Here is a 23,692-nt window from a genome sequence, read left to right on the forward strand (position 1 = left end):
AATTAACTAACTTACTGTCCTTGAGCCTCAGTCTGCAACAAAAAGTAGAGATAGAATCTACTTGATAGTGTAAGGAGAATTAAACAGGAGCACAGGCATATTGGCTAGGATCTAGTAAGTATCAGTAAGCTTTTGATTCTTTCCCTGTAATATAGTACATTTTTTAGTTAATTTTATCTTTATCCAAAAGAGCCTCTTTACTCACATAAACTACTTACTAACTCACATACTACTCTATTTTAATAACAAGGTCCAAAACTTTGGGAGGTTTTTCTTAATCAATTTCATCATATCACATTCAATAGATATCAGTTCCTTGGAATTGTTGATCATGCTGCCTTGGATTTCATCTCCTTCCGTAAGGCCCCCATCCCCACTGTCATTAGCATTAGATTATAGGAGCTGTGAAGCCAAGGTATATATATATTTTTTTCACTATTAAACCCTAGCATCTAACACAGAATCCAGCTAGCATTCTGTAGGTACTGAGTAGATATCTATTCCCTGAATGGATGAAGGTAAGATGTATTCACCAAGACAAGCTAACTGCTGCATCAAACAACCTCAATAGCCCAGTGTCTTAGGGCAACGTGGGTCTGCACAATCATTCAGATACTGGGATCTTTCCATCTTGTGTTTCCACTTCCTCCAGAGCCTCTGAAGCTTCCACTGAAAGAGAGAACTGATAAGTAGGATTTCCAGGGAGATTTGGGAGGCCAGGTCAGGAAGTGACGTCCATCACTTCCCCTCATATTCCATTAGCCAGAACTCACAAATGGGCCCACCTACCTGTACGAGAAGCTGCATAATGTAATACAACTATGTCCCCATAAGGAGGAGGGGGACTCTAGCCAGACTCTTTCACCTAAGAGGTCAGTCTATATGTGCTGAGGCAGTAAGAGACCAGCATTAGGAATTAGACAGACAGCTGTCATCAGCAATAACAGCCAAGTTTTGGGAACAAGATTCTAGGAGCCAGGCAGGCTTGGGAGGAAAGGAAATAAACAGAGTTGAAGAAACCAAAATCCAAAATTAGAGGCCAGGACTGAAAGTCAAGATAGAAGTTCTACAACTCCAAAGACAGTGGCCAATATCATGGCTCAGTGTCATCAAATATCAATACCAAACTAATGGCAGCAAAGATAACTACATCATATCTGCTTCAAGTCCATCATATTCTGGAAACTGAAGCAGGTTGGGTTTCATGGGAGACCAGTGTGCCTCAGTATGCAGAATTAGGAATTCAGAGGCAGGGGTCTGTCAGTAATGCAAACAACCAATGAAAGAGGGGTCTATAAGCCCTATTCACTAGATATGATTGGGAAAGATATGGATCCTCCAGAACCTTAAGCCTCTGCATTCCTTATTCCCTTTTATACATATGTAGACCAAGGGGTAGATTCTAAAAAAGATCATATCTTTCTGGAAGGAACAGGTCTTATCTTAGTTCAGACTGCTATGAAGAGATACCATAGACTGTGTGACTTAAACAACAGGCACTTATTTCTCACAGTTCTGGAGCCTGGAAGACTGAGATCAGGGTGCCAACATGGTTGGGTTCTAGTGAGAATCCTATTCCTGATTACAGATGGCCATCTTCTTGCTGTGGTCTCACATGGTAGACAGTAGAGAGAAGCAAACTCTCTCCTGTCTCTTCTTAAAATGACACTGATCCTAGTATGGGGCTCCACCCTCATGACCTCATTACCTCCCAAAGGCCCCACATCCAAATACCATCATACTGGGGATTACGCTTCCATAAATGAATGGGGGGGACGGTGAGGGGGACACACAAACATTCAGTTGATACCAGGCCTTAACCTAGAGGGCAGGTACAAGATCCCCTGCGTTTACCCAGGAGGCAGGGGCCTGCATCTCCAGCCTTCACGCGGATGAGACATCCTCGCCTGTACAAGAAGGTCCAATGCCCCTACACAGTTGCCCTGAAGCAGTGCCCTTGACAGGACAATGACAAGACCATTCTCCATTCTCACTTTCAGGTTTCCCTTTTCAGCACATTTTCCCCCTGCCAAGCATAGTAATTAGTGCTTCTTTGTGGGCTTAATTGTAAATTTGTTTTGATTAATTAGCCTCAGAGCTGACTTGGCAGTTATTGAGACATTGGAGAGAGTTTTGGATTTATTTTGTGTTCAGACCCCTGTACTCCCTGGAATTCCTCTCTCTGTCAGCAGCAAAACTTCAAGTTCAAAACTATGTTAGAGAATGCTTTATGTGTCTAATTAACTATTTGTCACTTTGAGGTAAGTACAAAGATAAAATCTCACCATCCTGTGTAAGGTGATGGATGTGTAACTTTTTATAGTGCCATGGACCAAGGAACTCAAGAATCAATTTCTAGACTTGGGAACAATGACAAAATTGTCTAATATATTAATTTGTGCTGTAACAAATTACTCATGATGTACCTTCCAAATGGTTCCTCAAAATCTTAGAGCCTCCTCTTTCACTGAAATTTTCTTAGGTCTCTACCTCCAGAAATCAATGTGAAAACTGACGCTGGTAATATTTAGCCCAGCAAAGCAGAGCCAAGAGTCACAGTAAGATTTGTGGGAAGAGAGTCCAACCCAGAGATTGAAGACCTAGAATCCGATCCTATCCCTGACATTAACTAGCTGATTAGCACCCCCAGACATCCATCTGAAATGAACAGAAGTAAAATAAGGAAAGTTTTAGCTCATCTAACAGAAAAGTCCAGGAGTTGGTCTTTAGACACAGCTAAATCAAGATTGAACTATGTTACTAAGGCTCTGTGTCTCTCTCTGTCTGCAGTACTTGGCCTCTCTTTACTTTCTGCATTGGCCTTTTTTTTCATATATATAATTTTTATTTTGTTATATTAATCACCATACAGTACATCCCCAGTTTTTGATGCAATGTTCCATGATTCATTATTTGTGTATAACACCCAGTGCACCATGCAATATGTGCCCTCCTTAATACCCATCACCAGCCTGTCCCAGTCCCCCCACCCTCCTCCCCTCTGAAGCCCTCAGTTTGTGTCCCAGAGTCCACAGTCTCTCATGGGGCATTGGCCCTTATTCTGCAGATTAGTGTGTTCAAGGTGGCTACAGCCGACAGCCAATGGCAGCTCCAGGTATACACGGGCCTTATAACTCTCAGTCTCGTTAAAAGAGAGTGTCTCTTTCTGAACATCCACAAGCAAAATTTGACATTAGTCTCTGATTATCTCATTTGGGTCACAGGCCCACCCTGAACCAATCCCTGTAGCAGAGGGATCAAATCATCTGAACTAGGCTCTGTCTTATACCCTTTCCTATGGTAAGAAGGAAGAAGGGGAGGGGATCAAAACACAGTGATAGAATCAAAGCCACATGCAGTGGGGAAATGTGGTCCAAGAAATGAAAGATCAGGTGCTATTACCAGAAACAAAGGAAGGATAGAATAGACAAAGAAAAACAACAGAAATTTGCTACATCACTTGTTAAACCCATCACTTATTCTATCTGGAAAATAGGCATGAAAATATCTCTATTCACATTACTTGGAAGTACAAAGATAAAGCACAAAAAATGCCTCAAGAAAAGATTTTGGGAAGAAAATATTTGTTAGACGCTTTTAAAAGAATAAATTACATCTCTTCTACACTACTATTGAAAGTATAAATTTTCATCAACACTTTGGGAAACAATTTGGCATTGTCTTGAAAAACTGAATATTCATAAAGCCTACAACCCAGGAACTTCACTCCTAAGTGGCAGAGACAGAGTGATCACATTCCATCTGGTCCCCTGCGGTTCTTACCCTCCCTCTCTTGTATTAGGTTGGCCATATGGTGAAGAAGTGTGGCTAGAAGTCATCTGTCACTTGTGAGGTAAAGCATTGAAAGGCCCAGTGCAGTTCTGCTGTGTCCCTCTTCTCCAAATTGGCCAAGGAGGTCTCATATTCTTGATGGTGCATCTAATGATGCATGTTAATGTTGCCTCTGTCAGCCTGGGTCCCTGAGACTCCCCAGCCAAGAAATCAACCTTTATTGTGTTAAGCCATCTATGTCTAGGGGTTGTTATCACAGCATAATCTGCTTATCCTGTCTGACACTCCTCAAGAGAAACTTTTGCACATGTACAAGATGATCATAGCAGTAACAGCTCATAATAGTAAAAATGTCTGTGCAACCCAAATTCCCAATGACAAATATGATAGATTAAAAAAAATCATGGGATATTTGCACAACGATAAAATATATTGCTACAGGCAACATGATATATGAATTTTACCAACATAATGTCAAGTGAAAAAAGCAAGCTGGGGTAGATATCGTATAGTTTGATGCATGTGCTTTTGTAAAATTTAAAAATAGGCAAAGGAAAAGATATTATTTAGGTCTGTAGATATACGTGGGGTTTTGTTAAGCAAGAAAAAGATCATCACAAAAATCAATATGTTGGTTACTCCGGGAGGTGACACAGGAGATGCGAGAGGGAAGAACACATAGGTAAATATAGTTATTGGTAGTTGCAATGGACTGAAAATACTGTTCCCACACATACAAACACAAAGGTCATATTGGTTTGGTTTGGCTTGGCTTGGCTTGGCTTGGTTTGGTTTTAGGAGGATGAAGCTATCTGGAGCATGACTCAGGAAGGCACAGAATCTTATCAAAGGAACTAATTGCTCCAACTTTCAGTTTTCAAACTTTTCTCCTCTATATGGAAGGGGCAGTCATTGGCAAAACCGGGAAACTGTTGGAGCCTGTCTTTGGCTAAACCATTATCCCCTGATATTGGTGTCCTCAACCCCTTACTTTAAGATACCTTTTCTCTTCACATTCTCTCCAGTCTCTCCCCTACCAAAACATGGTTTTAACAACAAGATGGAGCTGTTTTTCTCTGTGATATATAATCCTTCTCTCCACTCTCTAAACACTTTCCCAGTGCAGTCTCAACAAATATGTCATCAACAGCCCGTATATGCTGACAAATCCCAAATTGACACAATTCTCTGCTGAGTAACAGAATGGTAATTCTGCTCATTGTCATCTCCATTTGGTGTCTGACAGACACCTTTCATTCAAAACAGACAATATGCACTTTTCAACTTTCCCCAAAATTCTGTCCTTCCTCCTACTTCCCCCGTTCTGATTAGTGCTACCACCAGTTACCCAGTTTCCAGAACCATGGTTCTGGAGTTAATCTTAGACAGCTTCCTATCTGTAGATACCCAGGATAGTGTGGTTATCTTTCCCATGAGACACCAGCAGCAGGTGCCAGGGCAAAAATGAGTGACTAGAGAACACATGAGGACCATTCTTGAAGAGGTATGAATCACTTCAAAGAATCCCCATAACTAGTGGAGGGGGTGTGGGTATTTAAAAGACCAGGTTCTGTGGCGCCTGGGTGGCTCAGTCGTTAAGCGTCTGCCTTTGGCTCAGGTCATGATCTCAGGGTCCTGGGATCAAGCCCTGCATCAGGCTACCTGCTCAGCAGGAAGTCTGCTTCTCCCTCTCCCACTCCCCCTGCTTGTGTTCCCTCTCTCGCTCGCTCTCTCTCTGTCAAATAAATAAATAAATTCTTAAAAAAAAAAAAAAAAAAAGACCAGGTTCTGTGGTATCAGATAGAGCTATAAACAAGAGGAATTTGAGTTAATCAAATTTTACCAATAGATTGTTAAGACCTAGAAATCAAATTCCATAGTTTGGGTGTTTATTTCCTCTGCTATAATGTAAATTTCTGGAAATTATGAGCTGAGTTTTGTCAATCTTTAATTTCTCAGTGCCTATGGTGCATCCTGACATAAATTAGATACTTGACACTGTTTACTATTTAAATGAATAAATTAGTATAAAATGTAACTTTGCCAGGGCTGTTTACATTTGTGTGATTGAAGAAATTTGGTCATATCCGAGTCCTTGATGGCGAAAGGAAGACACTCCTCAGTGAGCCCATACGTCCGCTCGTGCCCAGGGAGAGAAGTGGTTCAGAGTAGGGCTTCTGATGGCTTGTCAGCAAGTCATCTTGCCTTGTACTTAACATATTTTGTAGCTCCACATAAATAAGCAAACAGCATAAGAAGGAAAAGGAGCGGCAAGAGTTCAGGAACAAATAACTTACTATGTTTTGGAAACATTTGCCTCAAAGGATTTGGTAGCATAATTTGTAATAATTTTGTCTTTGTTTTATTTTTTTAAAACATCAACAAATAAGATTATGGAGAAAAAAAAAGCACCATACTTTCACAAAATGTAAATGAGATGAAATAAAGGGAATGTTGTTTCTACTAGCATAAATATTTACCAATCTGGTTAAACATTATAGAAATCATGATAAATGGGTGCCTGCTTATGTTCAAGGGAGCACTGTATATTTGCTGTAAGCTATCCACTGGAAACTGATTATTTTCTCTCTTCTATAATTTTAGTGTTGTTTTTTGAAAGCATGTTCATTATTTATCTTGTGGGATTCCACATTTTAGTCAGGCCATTTCCTTTATGTTACCAGAACCAATGTCAGATGTTCATTGTGGTGACACTTGTAAAGCCACCCAGTGGAATATAATAGGCCTGCAGTCAATAAATAAATAATGTTGACCTGAAAAGAACAGTGAAAGCACAACTTCTACCCACTAGTCACTACTGACTGTTAACTGCTCTACAATGCCATGAAAAGAGCACTGTGCCCATGGCAACCCAGCAGTTGAACTCCGATGGTGGGTTTTTGTTGTTGTTTTTTTTTTAATCTTGGAAGGGGGGCAAATGCGCGTTCACACACCTACCATAGTTAATAATAACTTCTAAATCTGGCATTTCCTGATAATACAACAAGCTTATAAAACAGCTTTCATCCAAGACCTTAAAAGGCCTAAAATCAAGCAAGTATTATCAGCATTTGAAAAATAAGAAAACCCCCAAAAGATTATGCAATTTGCCCAAGGTCAGACAGAAAAACTTACTAAAGCAAAAATACAGCTCAAGGCAACCAGCTCCCAGTCTGTTGTTCTAATTAGGCAGTCCTCTCCTGTGCTGGGCTTGAAGCTCTGCCTTAAATTCTCAAAAACCTCAGATGGATCGCTGAAGTCCAGGGAACCTTCCCAGAGGGCACCTGTGGTTAATTGAACACCTTGCAACTTGCACAGTTCTGTTATTAGTCTCATTAATTAGTTTAAAGCATTTATCACAAAACAAATTCTCAAAACACATGAAAATTAAGGATTTCCCTCTTGTTTTATAATCTCATAAATTAAGACATTAGAAACAAATTATAATTGAAAGTATCACATTTTCACTTACAACTCAATAGAAAATAAAGCTACCGACTGTATCAATTGTATCGGGCTGGGTAACATGAAAGAGGCGGCCGGAGGGTACAGAAGCCATCCGCAAACACTCCCTTCACGGTACAGAGCATCCTGAGTTAAGTAGCACAAAAACAATAGGAGTAAATTGCCTAAAACAAACAAAGCACTCAAAAATACTAAGCAATGTTGGTTGGAGACATTTTCCCTTTCATCTTTATGCTGTTGCATTTGCTTTTCCCTAAACCCTGACCGCCCTTCCTCTCTCATCTCTCCTTTATCATGTTAACTCCCAAAGATCCAACTTAGGCATCCCCTCTTTCCTGAATCCTTGCCCCATCCCTCCACAGAGGACTAGAGCCCTTCTCTGTGCTCCATGACCCACTAGGTCTCTATCAACTGCCTTTCTTCCAGCGCTTACGTGGTCTCTTCTGTACATCAGACAAGCTCTGTGAAAGCAGGAAAATTGTTTCCATTTTGTAAAAGTGGGAGAGGAGCCAGAAATTATTCTCATCTCCTGTGATCTAGCTTGATACACAGAAAAGTTTAGGAAAATTGTCCAAAACTGGAAAAAGGGATTTTCCTATTTCAGCTCCAACGCATAAAAAGCTTAGAATTTGCCATTCTAATCCTCAGAACAAGAAGAAAGCTAAACACACTAAAACTCAATGACTTTTCTTGGACCCATCAGAGAACTGAGATTGTGGGAAAACTGCCATCCTAAAATCTGGAGACAAAAGTGAACCCGGAAAGTTATAGCTAACTTTGTAAAAACTCAAAAAATCAGGCTCTCTTGTTTTCCCAGGCAATGGCTTTGGGGGAATGTTCTCCTTGTGCTCCACTCTCTCTTGCCTTTCTCTACCACCTGGGCTCCCTCCCCTCTATAGCACCGGAAATCTTTTTCTCCTCAGAAGCATGCCTTTGCACTTCCTCTATGTGACCTCTTCTCTCCCTCTAGTTGTGCAATTTGTTCTATCGGTCTTTGGGTCAGTTTCTTGGTATTCAGAATGATTTGATTGTTATCTAGCTGTGTTCAAGGGATGAGGCGAGCCTAGGGTCCTCTTACTACGCTGCCATCTTAGTTCTCCCCAAAAATGTCATCTTATAATAGAGTTTTACTTCTTGGCCATTCGGGATGTTTCCTCCTTATTTTTTTGCACTGGCTAGAACCTCTACTATAAGGTTGAATAGAAATGATGACAGTGGAAATCCTTGTCTTGTTTCTAATCTTAGAGAAAAAGCATTCACCATTACATTTGATGTTAGGTGCAGGGTTTTCGTAGATGCCCTTTACCAGGTTAAGGAATTCCTATTTATTCCTGTTTCGCTGTGTATTTTTATTAGCAGTAGATGTTATATTTTATCAAATAATTTTCTTGCATCTATTGAGATGATTATATTGATTTTCTTGAAAAGAAACTTGAAAAGTTTGTTAATATGGTAATTTAATTGATGGATTTAGAATATTTAATCAACCTTGCATTCCTGGGAGAAACATACTTCCTCATAATATATATGCTTATGTTATATTTTTGGACTTAATCTGCTTTTGTTTAGAGTTTTTCTATCTATGTTAATGAGGGATATTAGTCTATAGTTTTCTTGCAATGTTCTTGTCTTGTGGTATCTACTTATGACAACTTCATAGAATGAATTGGAAAGTACTATCTCCTTGTCAATTTTCTGCATGAGTTTGTGTTGAATTATTATTATTTCTTCCTTAGATGTTTTATAGAATTCACCCTTCAAACAACACAAATAAAAATAAAAGTCACCCAAATCTGCCATCCAAAGATAATCACTATGTGCTTGCCTATGTAATATTTTGGGATTATATACTATATATTGTCTTAAAATAATGGAGAATTACAAGTAATCTAAATGTACAACATGGTAAATGGTTTGATAAATGTGGGTCATCTATACAACACAATATTATACAATCATTAAAAATGTTGTTAAAAGTATTTTTAATTCTATCCAAGTTTACTTAGTGAATTGGGAGTGTAGGCTATTTTATTGTTCTTTTGGGGGATATGTTTTTGTCTTGCTATTGTTGGCTTATTTTTGTTTTTTTTTTTTAAATGCCTTGATAATATAATCCAGGAAAGTGGGCTTTTTTTAAGAGTTTATTTATTTAGAGGGAGATAGAGAGCATGAGTGGGGAGACGGGCAGAGGGAGAGGGAGAATTCCAAGCAGACTCCACACTGAGTAGAGAGCCAGATGTGGGGCTAGAGCCTAATGCGAGGCTCAATCCCAGGACCTTGAGACCATGACCTGAACCAAAACCAAGAGTCAGACAGTCAACCAACTAAGCCACCCAGATGCCCATGGGAAAATGAACTTTCAAAGATACAACAATGTTCTACCTACCTAGGATTAAGAATTCACTTAAGCTTTGGGTTATATTTGTTTTAAGAAACGTTGAATATGATCTTTAGTTACACAAATTTAAGGAAAGGATCCATTGAATAGCCTCAAAGAAAGCTGTGACACTATGACAACACCTGAATTCAGATATTTTTTTTACTACAAAGTAAATTTTGTTGCTGTTGTTGTTAATGGTTAAACCGCAGTTGTTTCTATCTCTTGATTGTGTTTACAAAAGGAGGAAAGAAAATGAAGGAAAACATTTGCCTATGAATAGCTTATGTCTTATCTCTGTATGTATAACTCATGTGCTGTAAGTTGCTACCTGATCTTGAAAGGATGTGCGTTGAACAGTTGCTTCTAAATGATAATAGGGTAAGAACCACAGGACTGCAGAAAACACATGTAGAAATAAGCTTTAATGCAAGAAAAAACAGAAAATAAAACTAAGCTGGACTTTTGATGTCCTTTATGCAGTGTTAATTAGGATTGAATAACCCCAGATTTGCTGATGTTTGATAATATGTTCTAATATAATTTTCCTACTGTAATTTTCACACCTCCGTGGGCGGGAAGAGTCTTCTCTAAATGAAGTAGATTATTTCCTCTTCAGTCATGCTGGAGAAAGGCCACTTAGGACAGAAAATGAGAACTAGTAACTTAGCTTAAACTGAAACAAGTATCCGAACTCAAAGACAAGGAAATTCTTGAAGTTGATACCTGTCCCTGGAGACCCTAAGTAGGGCAGTCAGGGAGGGAGCCCCCTAGAGGACCCTGAGGGTACAGCAGCTTAGAGTGTAGCCACACTAGGAGCCAGTTTAAATTAGCCCTTGTATTGGATTTCCGGTACATTAACCCATGATACTCAATGAAATCTTGCTCCAGGATGCATCCTGGTTTGTACTGTGAGAAATGAAGGAAGAGGCCCGGGAGTGAGAAACAAAATGGAGAATGTGGCTTCCTTCTTAGAGGCCTGGGGTGAGGGAGCAATAGCAGAGAGTAGCAGAAGAAAGCTGTACCCAGAGGAGCAGCTGATGGCCGAGGCATCTTGGTAGTGGCATTCTGTGCACAAGCAGCTGAAGGGTGCAGACAGAAAAATTTCCCCTTCCTCCCTTCTTGGTTCTTTGTCAGTTACATTGACGTAGGGCGGATTAACAGGAGAAAAACAAATTTAATCTTGTACGTACAGGAGGCCATAAAAATATGCAACCCAAAGGCATTTGAGCAATTGAGGCTTGTATGCCACCCTGAGCTAAGAAATGGGGACAAGAGGCCTGGGCTTCAAAGTGTAGGGCAATTCACAGCAAGATAAGAAGAGCAAATGTTTGGTGATGAGGTGTTGGCCCTACCATCCCAATAAAACTTTTTTCAGATAAAAAGTTATCTCTGGTAATAGCTATCTTTCTGGGCGAGGCCCCATGTCTAAATTCTTTTAGTCAGTTATGAGAGAGGTAAAACTTTTCCTGAGACTACTTGGCCTTGATTGCCTAAGGGCATAATCCACATGCCAATGTGGCGTATGTTGGGTGGCATAGTCTCCTTCCCTTGAAGGGAAACACGGGTCACCTGTCACCAAACATGTGGAAAAGCACTGAGGAATTCTGAGAGTGGTGGTGGTTTGAAGAACAAAAGAATAAAGTTGAGATCTTTTTGAAGGATTAGAAAGAAGAGACTTTAGTAGGGAAACAGTTATGTTCAAGACCTGGCTCTGCCACATACTAGCTGAACGACCTAAAGGAAGTAGGTTAGCCCCTCGTCCCTTAGTTACTTCATCCATAAATGGGTATAATGGTAACATTATTATAAATAATGTTTATTTATAGGAGAAGGACATGACTTACTACACATAAAGCTTGTAGACTAGTGTTGAACCGTTGAAAGATCATTGTTGACATAGATTGGTGACGGCTCACCAGAGCATTTATTGACGGAAATGTAATCACGATGTAGTTGATGAAAAATGTCATGAAATAGTATGCATATTTCAATCACATTTTGTCAATATATTTAGAGATACAAAGAGAAATTATGGAAAAATATAGTCCAGTATCTCTGGACTAGGACATTATAGGCCCTTTTAATTTTTTCCTATTCACATCTCTACTTCTAAAATTAGCTATAGTAACTTTATTTAATTTTTTAAAAAAAGAAAATACATTTTAATACAATGAAAGAGCAGCATAAGAATTCTGGAAAGTTGATTGATAAAAATCAGATTCTTCAATATGCCCCAAGAAATTAATTTTAAGTTCAAAATGCCCTTAAGAATTTAGAGGAGAAGTCCCGATTTGACTGTTTACCAGTGTGATGTTTAAAAGTTATAGTGCCTGCTATTATCCTGCTATCCTTCTAAAAACGATTCCATCCTTGTCAGCTAAGGACACTATGCTAGAATCACTCTCAGTGAATAGGCAGGGAATGGACAGGCCTTTAAAAATAGTCACTTGTTGGCACAAAAGCAGCTATACTTCACCTTGAAACACTGGATAAGACTGACCGCTTAGTATTAAAAGAAAAAAAAAAAAGAGTTGCTCTATATACATTTCCTGTCTACATTTTCACAACAACCTGATAAGAAAGGTGCTACTTTTAGCAAATTTTTCAGTGGGCCCAGGAGCTTACATAACTTGCCTCAAATTACATAGCCAAGAAAGGATCAAACCAGGATCCAAATGAAAGTCTGGCATATAATGAGGCACCACAGCTGCCCTGAGCTTCAGCCACAGGAACTCAAATCATTTGTGCACACACTCACTGTACATGGAAATGAAAAGAATCTCTGGTGTACGTTATAACTAATTGTGCCCAAGGTTTTCCAGCACAGACCCCTTGGACTTAAGAATTCTATATTAGCTTACAATTTGAGGCTAAATGGAAAAGGAGGAAATGCTATCACTAAAAACACTGAAACATAAGAACAGCAATCACCTCCCCAAGCAAAACATCTAAAACAGAACATTGTAAGTTTGGGAGCTAGGTATTACTGCAAACCTTTTTTACTTGTCATTATAGAATATAGATGCCGTTCATTTTTTCCACAAAGAATTCCAGGGTATCTGTCATATTTCAGGCACTGTGTGGTAGACATTTACATTGGTCTCATAAGTTCACTTACAAGTGCTTTATTTTTTATTTCAAACTTCTCAGACCGTCAGTCACGGAGATTCAACATTAGCAGAGGAACATACATGCCTCCAAGTACACGCGCACTCCTGTGTACACATCAACATAGGTCGCGGCTTTCTCTTACGTTGCCTAAACAAGGAACAGATTGCATATTCTCCCCAGCTAACACTCAATTAAAGTTTAAATCTATCTCTAGGAATTATGAAAGCAAGGAAGTGTATATTGATGAGATTCGGGACACGCTACTCCAAAATATGGCAACTTGGCATATTGAATATTTTAAGCCAAAGGAGTTTGAGAAAACAGCAGAAGGAAGGAGGTCACTTTGATCTCCCCCACCACTTTCTCCCCTAGAACAACAGGTCAAAAAATCCTCATGACGGGAGGCGTCATCCCCTATACCAGAAAGAAAGAAACATGCTTATCTGCAAAGACAAAGGGCCACCAAGAAGAGTCCAAGCAACAAGACTTGCTCCGTTCCTGCCACTTACTACCTGACCTCATACTCTGACCTATTGTATTTCTCCACGACTGCCCACTCTGCATCAAACCCAGCATAAAATATCCAGGTGTGTGTCTTCAGGCCTTCATTTCTTTAAGGAAGTCTCCCATGTCACATAGAACTTCCATCAATTAGTATGTTTTTATCCTATTAATCTTTGTCAGTTTAATTTTCAGACCCAGCCAGATACTCTAAGAGGATCAAAGAAAACTTTTCTTCCTTTTCAATATACAAATAGAGGTGAATGCAATGGAAAGGCATTGATACCCAGCAGATACCTATAATTGAGGGCCCATTTAACCCCAGTGATTAAAAAAAAAAAAAAAAATTCTGTGAAAACGACCGTCCTCTGTGAAGTTGAAGTCTGATTTTACACATGTAAGGCACTTTGTTTGGATGGTGATGTGTCTTTCTCCTTCTTCCAATGCAGGGAAAACTCTGCTGGAGCACTACCTCATCCTTTATTGGGGAAGGCCTGCTTTGTAATGGAGTCATTATCTTTCTGAGGACTGAGTAAGAGAAAGTGTTCCTTCTTTTTTGTATTGAAGTGCCTGCTCCTTGACTCAGTTATTAAAATGAGGGAGCAAATAGCTCCTTGTTCTAATTTTCCTTATCGGCCTCCACAGGGCCCATTTCAGGCTGTCTGTGAAGTGTTAGAATGCAATTGTGTGCTTGAATAAAAAGGAGAAACTGAATTAGAGCCTCTTAAGACCATTATATTGTCTTATTTAGTGACACTGTTTGCCTCACCATTACTAAGCAATGAGCTAAGTGTTCTTCCTGAGTAATAATAATAATATCCACATTTAACTAGTGCTTTACACTTTGCAAAGCACTTTTGCATCCTTTACCCCTTTTCATCCATGCAACGAGCCTATCAGGAGGGTGTCAGGATCATCAGTTTATAAAGGAGGGGACTGAATTGTGGTTATGTTACAGTTTAAAACTTGAAAGCCAATCTTTGAAAGCAGATGAGCCTGGTATTAGTGCTAAGCTTGTCCCACCTTTGGGACAGACAGCCCTCCAGCTCATAGGAACTCAAGCTGAGCCTCCCTCTGCCTCTGGGGAGAAGCCTCTGGATCATAACTTAAATGGTTACTCTTTGAAAGGACAGAAAAGAGGTAAATCAGAAGCACGTCATATTAGTGGACAGAAACATGAATATTTATTATTAAGCCATATGTTATAGAGGGCATGTCGTTTTTAAAAGGTTTAAGTTTCTGAACAGCTGTTTTAACCATGCATGTGTATGTGAATATTTTCATAATCTGTTTAGCTATTCTGTCATATGTCAAGAAAAGTCCATTTTATAGAACATTTCAATATCGTCGCAAACAATCTTTGATTATGAATGACGCTAGCTGGTATACCTGCTGGTTTGCTTCTTTTAGAAACAAACACAATCCTAGATATGTTTGCATAAAGCCAATTTTCTGACAAACTAAATTTCATGAGAGGTTTTCCTTATTTTATATAATTCCCTGAAGATGTTATTTTGTGATGCAAGTAATCTCTCTCTAACTTTACTTATCAATTCGTGTTTTAAGTATAAGGTTTTCTTCAAGCAGAATGTACATAAATTACTCTTAGATAGTTCAGTCCTTTAGTTTCAATTGGCTATAGCATCTGCTGAATCCCTGCTGAGTGCCAGGACCCTGCTAGAGACAGAGAATTCAAAGACAAAAATACAAACGCTTGTGCTCAGGTGCTCACAATCCTAGGTGGAAAAGAAACTAACTAGGAAAATGTCCAAACTCTCCATTCCACGGTCTGCAAATCCCCAGAGAAACCATTCACATCATTACCACCAATACCCGATCTTAGCCTGGGGCCTCTAGAAAGTAGAGCCTTGGCAAGAAACAAGATGGTAATACTTCCATTAGAGGCTGGAAGGCCAAGGCAGAGGGTAAGGAAGAAAGGAAAGGAAGCAAGGAAGGATGCGATGCAACACATGAATGCCCCACGATGTGACCTTCACTTCGTACCAGCCAGCAAGTTGTTGGGCACGTGTTTAAAAATAAACAGAAGCATATTAAAATTTTTTGAGAATCCATCTGAGCAAAAATTGATTTGAATCAGGCAGCACCAAACTGGCAGTGGTTAGGAGTACTCCACTGACAGGAGCAGGTGAAAGTCTTTTATAGAATAGAAGTGAAAGCAAAGCAAGGAAATTATTTGATTGGCTATAGTTGAAGCAGTTGCTTTATTTGGGAAAGCCTCATTAGCTGTTGGTGATCTTCAGGTTTCAATTTCTTAACCTGGAAGCATTCCAGGCTCAGGTTTTGGTTTGCTTCAGTTGGTTGCTAAGGTATTAAAACCATCTCAGTCTAATGGGCTCCTTGTTTTATTAATTCGACACAGCGGTGTTTATTTTCTGTGGGAACTTCTCTGGAAAGACTATAGGAACTTCTCTGGAAAGACTATAAGAATGAACGACTCCTCAGAGTCGTCCCTGGAAGAGAGAAAGCAGGGGAAGTTTATGTGCCAGGATCCCATTTTTATTTGTTTGTTCGTTTATTGATCAAGGTTAACTCACATGGAACACTGATTGCAAACCAGCCCCTCTGTTCGCTCAGGAGCCAGTTACCTTGTTCAAGGCCAAGCGTGGGGAGAATACCTGGTGAAGGTAAGGCACGGATTGGAAGGAAGGAAGGGAGGGATGGACTCTGAGATAGCATATTCACCTTTGATCTCAAGACAGCATCCCTTCTCATTTCTATATTTTAGACTCAGTACATAAAATAATTACATCATTTTCCGCCAGAATATACTAAGTGGAGTTTGTAGGTGAGATTACTTTTTTATGTGGTCTTGAAGAATCATGTGTCTCCCCTCCAAACACTTTCGAGTTTATGGTCATTGTTATTTGATTACTACCTGCAGCTTCTGCTAAATAGTAAGTTTTTGATAACAAGGATCACATCTGGTTTTTATTTCCATCATGTCTCCAGTAGCTGGCACTTATTAGGAGATCAGCAGATATCTGTTGAGTGAATAAATGAATGGATGAGGTCAGTGTGCTCAACATTCAATCGCGGAGTTGTTGTCACTCAGCCGCAGCTCAGCTAGCCTCTCCCTGGTGGCACTGTTATATACATTTAAAATGGTTTTATTGTCATATTTTTTCATATGCTCTCAATGGCATATTAACATTAAATGGTCATACTTTTCTGTCTGTTAAGTCCTCCATTCCTTCACTTCTGTTTTTAGCTCTTGGATTTTTTGAACAAGGGAAAGAAATTAGAGAAATGTGGTGTCTTTTTATTTATGGATGCTGCTGTGTCTCGGACATGGCCAGTATCCAAATGCCAGCTTTCTTGTGGACTGCATGTGTACATACTTTTTTAGAGGGCTGGGGGTGGGGAAAGTTTCTGCCAAGGCCTCTGTTCTGTGGAGTTCCTTGATGTGGGAAGTCTGCTCCAGCTCAACTTCCCCTAATGCCCCCTTAGCTCCCACTTCTGGTGGCCCACCCCTTGGGCTCTTTCTCTTGGAGTCCCCTCACCTGGCAACCAGCCCTCTCAGGCAAGTAAGAAGAAAGTATTAGCAAGATGGCTCAAGCCAAGTTACCTCGAAGTATATACTTGTCAACAAGGATTCCTTCACATTGTTATGGCACTGTGAAGGGGGAAGAAGGGGAGAGAAGAGAGAAAATAAAAGAAAGAGACAAAAGAAAATGTATATAACTGAACACAATTATCAAAGGCAACAATTTCAGGGCACTAGACATCCTCACTGCCAGCTATCTCTCTTCCCTAATCCTCTCCTCCATCTGATTTTCTGGCCTTTGTCCTTTGCACGCAAATCACTACCAGGTAATTAAATGACTAAAGTTAATCTAATTCCTGTTGTAGTGGTATTGACAAGTATGAATGATGTAATGGTCTAGCCTATCCAGATAACACATTTGCAGTTTACTGGGTCCTTCAAAGCCTTACCTGTAAGGAAGAGGGGGGAAAATGTTAATTTAGAGCACTACTGCAAATCAATAAGGGAGATATTTTAGATAGGCAAGGGCATTATTTCAGTTCTTCTTAAAGCTATTATTTATCTCTAAGTTGCTGCTTCCTCTCCTTCCTAAAAGCATTAAAATCTATATTTTTACTTAAGTTAAAGAGAATTATAATAATTACATAAGATTTTTGTGGCACATTTTGAGATAATTGGAGACCTCCTAATGTGCCATAAAACCAAGGATTGAAATTCCCTGCACAAAATGATTTGGTAGTTTGTGAAAAACTTACATATTAAGGTACTTCCAAAAGGAGACCAAACACCCAAATTTTCCCTCCAGAGCCTTGGTTCTAATCCTTAAGTTATTCTGATCCTCTTTCACAGGTGCTACATGTGACAACGGAGCTATAATTGCCAGAGGTATTATAAATTAGATGGTGTGTTGTCTTTTTCTTTGATAAAGTTAAACTCTTAGCATTAGTCAGAAATTGATTTTGAGTTGTTTAAATAGATTACAGGTGCAGAGCGCCACCTGCTGGTGAAATATGTACACTCGCGCAACTTTGCCTGATAATAGCTAATATTCTGGTCATTTTTCTATTACCAAAAATCACGGTAATAAAATTTAATTCAGAAAAAAAAGTTGTTAACATACGTAAAATGTGTATATTATTTTTCTGAGATTACTTACAAACTTCTAAGAAAAAAAGTCACTGAACTGAGAAAACCTGACTTGGCTCTACCAACATCTAGCCAGGGAACCATGAACAAGTTTTTAATGTCACTGAGCCTCAGGCTTCTAATCTGTAACATTTGTGTTTAAAAAAAAAAAAAAAAGCTGTTCTGGATGAAACAATACCATAGAATTTGAGGAAGGGTTAAAAAAAAAAAAGTGCTGAGAGTTGAGGAATGAATGCAGAATGAGGAATTTACTTACATTGATCCCAAGTCCTGCAAAATGAGACTTGCAGTTTGGTGGAAAAATAAGAGAAGAAGGTACTGGTATGAAACTAAAAGTCATTGTATGAGGGATGTACATCCCTTAGGAATTTATGCAAAATGCTTCTTGTATGCCTAATCTTGAGATTAAAAATATAGCTGCTTCTTTTAAAAAAAAAAAAAAAAAAGATTTTTAGTAGGAAAAAAACCCTAAAATCTAGATTTAGGAAAGCATGAAAGGCAAGAGACTAGAGATAACAATGAGATGAGAGAAAAAGTAAACTGCAAATAAGGAAGTGAGCTGTCCAGAGGATAGGACAGAGATTCATCCCAGAGCATGCCAGATGATGACCATGTCACAAGTGTGGGTAAAGATGTATGTCTCAGGGGTAGAGGTACCACTAGGCTAGGCATTGGCTGAGTTGTCCAGTGGGCATTGAATGGTCAATGGCAGCAAGGAGAAAAGCTATCAGCAGGTGTCCAGGTCCTTAAGAAATATGAGGGAGAGACTAACACACAAGAACGAATATAGGATGGTGTAGGCAGGGAGCACTGGTGCCACAGCAGGTATGATTTCTGTTTGAGGATGGCAGTTTCCTCATCAATCTCTTGCTCCATCTCTCTCTCTCTCTCTCTCTCTCTCTCTCTCTAGTGTCCCAAAAGCCTGAAGCTAGCTTTAAGCTTTAATAACTCCAAAATTATAAATGCTACCAACTTGCAAAAAAAATCATTTGAGAGTTTAACTATTCACATTTTATTCACTCTTATGTAGTTTTATGGCTTTTTAAATATAAATTTCTAATTTTAATTTGTAGTTCAGTCAAAATTTGCCATCTTCAATCAGAGGAACTGAATATATTTCTTCAGCCAAGATTGATTAAGACCAAAAAACCTACTAAGATTCACAAGAACCCCCTAGCAATAGGACCTTGGTTCATATATCATAGAAATAATTATTTGATAGAGGGAGGCTGAGTCTCCTTCTCAGTATGATCAATTTCATTCAGACACACATATTCACATATTCACACATACATGCAGAGGCCAATTTGAAAGCCTTAAACGTGGGAAAGCTTCCCAGTTTGTTCCTGGAGGTGCACAAAACAGCTGATCAACTATTAAGATGTGGCATTGTTTCAATTTCAAAAAATAAGGACATACTCCTGGGAAAATTTTGCTAATTGGACCAGTAGCAACTCAGATTCCCTGGCTTTTAATTTGTTCTTTCTCCCTTTTATTTGAGTTCTGTGTCTATGTCTTGTAAAAAGAAGTCAACTACATTAAAAACATACTTTAATAAAACTGTAGTCAAGTTTACCATGTAATGTGGTATATGTTATTTATTAGAATGTGTCAGTGTATTGTTTATTATATGTTATGCTATGTATGAAACATATTTTCTTATAAAAGTATAAAAACCTGAGGCCATGTTGCTAATTTTTGCATGTGTTCAGGGATGGTAGAGTAGAACGGCTAAAAGCATGAACTCCGGACTTAGACTAAGCTGGGTTCTACCTACTAGCTAGGTATTCTTTGGTTAGTTAACCACTGAGACTCAATTTCTTCTACTATAAAATGGGGATGGTAATAATGTTCCTCATCTCATAGGTTCTTGAAGAGGATTTAAAGAGATAACATATGGAAAGCTAGAGCAATGCATCAGAAAGATTGTCACTTAAAGTCCTATTAGCTCAACCTGAATTCCATCATCACTTTCCTGCTCCTCCGTCTCCACGTGTTAACCTGACCTGCCTCAATAATCATTTGAAGTGGGAAGTTAAACCTAACTTGCAAATCTTCTTTTTCCAAATTCCTTCTAGAAAAGAATGCTCCCTTTATGCTCCCTTTTCTTTGATCTTCTCTCCCTACATAAGAATTTGAGGCTGAAATGTAAGACAATTAAATTCATTTTAATTTCAGGGGGATCTTAGTATATTGGAGCTCTGTGTCTACTCATTGTAATCAACTTTAAATGTTAGATTCTAGTTCTTAAGCCAAAAAGAAATGTGGATTTATTCTTACAAGCCAAATTCTCATTCCTTGGTGTTCCCTGGATACAAACGAAATGGAGATTATTAAAAGGTTAGAATATTTTTGGAAATTGTAACTATTATGCCTCGCTTTAACTAATTAACCCTTCCATTGAATTAATGACAGGGTTAATTAGCTCATACAGGATACATCATTTAGTTTAGAGGGGGAAAAAGCCTTAGAGATTAGAGTCATACCTTTGCCACCTTGTGGCTTCATTTCCACACGGCACTGTGTTACATATCTTCATAAAAGGGGGATAGATACATTGTTCATCTATGTAATTTTAGTATATCTCAGCATGGTATTTATTTTTTTTTTTAAAGATTTTATTTATTTATGTGACAGAGAGACAGCCAGCGAGAGAGGGAACACAGCAGAGGGAGTGGGAGAGGAAGAAGCAGGCTCACAGCGGAGGAGCCTGATGTGGGACTCGATCCCGGAACGCCAGGATCACGCCCTGAGCCGAAGGCAGACGCTTTTAACGACTGCGCTACCCAGGCGCCCCTCAGCGTGGTATTTAAAGCTGCCACCTAAAACTACCAGATGATTGCATTTGGTCCTTTTTTTCAAAATGCCAGATACTTATAAGTTCATTCTTGATATCCTTTTAAAGGAGAAAATGTTTCATACACAGTGGCAATAAATGGCACAAGACATGACGAAAAGCTGAGTTTAGGAAGGAAGACTGGAATTTGCATAGTTCTGTGGGTTTCTTAGAAGCTACAGTCTCTGCAAATATATCATTCCTACTTTTTACCTGTACAACTGTTGATATCCTTGAAAGATGTAATCAACACAGCTTAGACTTCTTACCTTGAAGACAGCATGTTGTCGTGTGATGCTGCTGTTGTTTTGTTAACTTTCCATTCTCACATCCAGATGGCCATTTCCTTCACCTCCTTCACTTCATTCTAATGATGACAAGAAGAGAGCCCTAACGTCACCCTCATCTTCAGTCACAAGCATTGGCTGCAAGACACAACGCCAGGGTATCAGTGCCAAGGTCAAGAAAATCTTTAGGTTCTATAATTTCTGGTCCACTTGTATTTACACCACACACTTGAAACATACTCTTATGTAAATAGCACATAAAAAACAAAAATTCTCCTGTTTCCATGGCTCCAAAAGAGGACTATCAGAGATGACCTTTGAAGCTAAAATAGAACCCACAACTTAAATAAGCAAAACTATAATTTTCCAACTGAAGTGCCAACTGAATATTAGACCACAGGCACATCCATCCTGAAATAACTTTGTCTCAGAGGTGGCATTATAAATGAATTCACTAGAAAGGACTTTCTTTCTTTTTTTTTTTTTTTAAAGATTTTATTTATTTATTTGACAGAGAGAGAGAGACAGCCAGCGAGAGAGGGAACACAAGCAGGGGGAGTGGGAGAGGAAGAAGCAGGCTCTCAGCAGTGGAGCCTGATGTGGGGCTTGATCCCAGAACGCCGGAATCACACCCTGAGCCAAAGGCAGATGCTTAACGACTGAGCCACCCAGGCGCCCCTAGAAAGGACTTTCTAACTTTCTAACTTACAAAAAATGGTTCGCTGAGTAATCTGTATCAGTTAGCTGTATAACAAACCATGCAAAACTTACTGACTTAAAACAATAATTCTGCAGTTCAGACATTTGTACTGGGCTCAGCCGGTGGCTCTTCTGGTCTTCATTGGGCTCTCACATGCATTTGTGGTCATTTGCTGGGTTGGTCAGAAGGTGGTTGGTCTAAGATGGTCTCAGTTGAGATTACTTGTGTCTGGTGTCCACAGTGTCTCACCCCTCAGCAGGCTCATTCTAGCTTATTCTTGTGGTATCAGAGCAGGTTTTCAAGGACTATTAAGGCCAAAACTTGAAACTTGCCTGAGAAGTATTCAAGGTCTCTTGAGGCCTAGGCTCAGATTTGATACACTGTCACATCTGCTGCATTCTATTAGCTAAAGTGAGTCACAAGGCCAGCACAGTCACATCGTAAAGGGCGTATATCCAGGGAAGAGTAAAGAGTGGGGGATGGTTGTGGCCTTTTTTTTTTTTTTGGTGCAATCTACCATTTTTATACCCAACATATGTAATTGGATCATCTTTATTTGAATACTTACAAGCAACTATTAACAGACAAAAAGGAAGAAATTAACAATAATACGATAATAGTAGAGGACTTTAGTACCACATTTATATCAATGAATAGATAATACAGAGAGAAAATCAGTAGGGAAATAGTGGTTTTGAATGACACATTGGACTAGGTGAACCTAAAATATATATTCAGAACATTCCATCCAAAAACAGTGTAATATACATTCTTTTCAAGCTCATATGGAACATTCTCCAGAACATATCACATGTTAGGACACAAAACAAGTCTCAACAAATTTCAAAAAGATTAAAATCATAACATGCATATTTTCTGACCACAACAGTATAAAACTAGAAATTAAAAAAAAACAAAAACGGAAAGAACACAAATACATGCAAGCTAAATAACATACTAATAAGCAATGAATGGGTCAATCAAGAAATCAAAGAGGAAATTAAAAAATACATGGAGACAAATGAAAATACAACAATTCAAAATCTTTGGGATGCAGCAAAAGAAAGAAAATTATAGCAATACAGGCTACCTCAAAAAAATAAGAAAAAACTCAAATAAACAACCTAAACTTACACCTAAAGGAGTTGAAAACGAAGAACAAAGCCCAAAGCCAGTAGAAGAAAGGAAATAATAAAGATTAGAGCAGAAATAAATGAAATAGAAACTAAACAAAATAATAGAACAGATCAATGAAACCAAGAGTTGGTTCTTTGAAAAGATAAACAGAATTGATAAAACTTTAGCCAGACTCTAAGAAAAAAAAAAAAAGAGAGAGAGAGGACCCAAATAAACAAAATCAAAAAAAGGAGGCGAAATAACGCCAAAACAACATAAATACAAGGGATTGTAAGAGAATACTATGAAAAATTATATTCCAACAAATTGGACAACCTAGAAGAAGTAGACAAATTTCTAGAAACATAAAACCTCCCAAACAGAATCAGGAAGAAATAGAAAATTTGAACAGATGATAACCAGCAAAGAAATTGAACCAGTAATCAAAAAACTCCCAACAAGCAAATGTCCAGAACCAGATGGTTTCACTGGTGAATTCTACCAGACACTTAAAGAAGAGTTCATCAATACCTATTCTCCTCCAACTCTTTCAAAAAATGGAAGAGGACGGAAAGCTTCCAAATTCATTCTGAGGCCAGCATTACCCCGACACCAAAACCAGACAAAGATACTATAAAAGACAGAGAACTACAGGCCAATGTCTCTAATGAACACACATGCAAAAATCCTCAATAAAATATTAGCAAACCAAATCCAACAATACATTGAAAAAAAATGACCATGCCCAAGTGGGATTTATTCCTGGGATGCAAAGATGGGGTTCAGATTCACAAATCGATCAATATGATACATCACATGAAAAAAGAGAAAAGATAAAGTCCATATGATCACC

General features: G+C 38.8%; 1 long non-coding RNA gene across 1 annotated transcript in view; it reads right to left on the bottom strand.

Moving 5' to 3' along the window:
- Positions 1-21,259, bottom strand: part of LOC125280976 (uncharacterized) — a 68,091-nt gene extending 46,832 nt beyond the window's left edge. The window contains exon 1 of the long non-coding RNA XR_007187919.2: positions 21,006-21,259. This is a non-coding gene — a long non-coding RNA (uncharacterized LOC125280976). The remainder of the gene's footprint in view (positions 1-21,005) is intronic.
- Positions 21,260-23,692: the final 2,433 nt, after the last annotated feature.

This window comes from Ursus arctos, unplaced genomic scaffold (genome assembly GCF_023065955.2).
Source record: "Ursus arctos isolate Adak ecotype North America unplaced genomic scaffold, UrsArc2.0 scaffold_9, whole genome shotgun sequence".
Lineage (NCBI taxonomy): Eukaryota > Metazoa > Chordata > Mammalia > Carnivora > Ursidae > Ursus > Ursus arctos.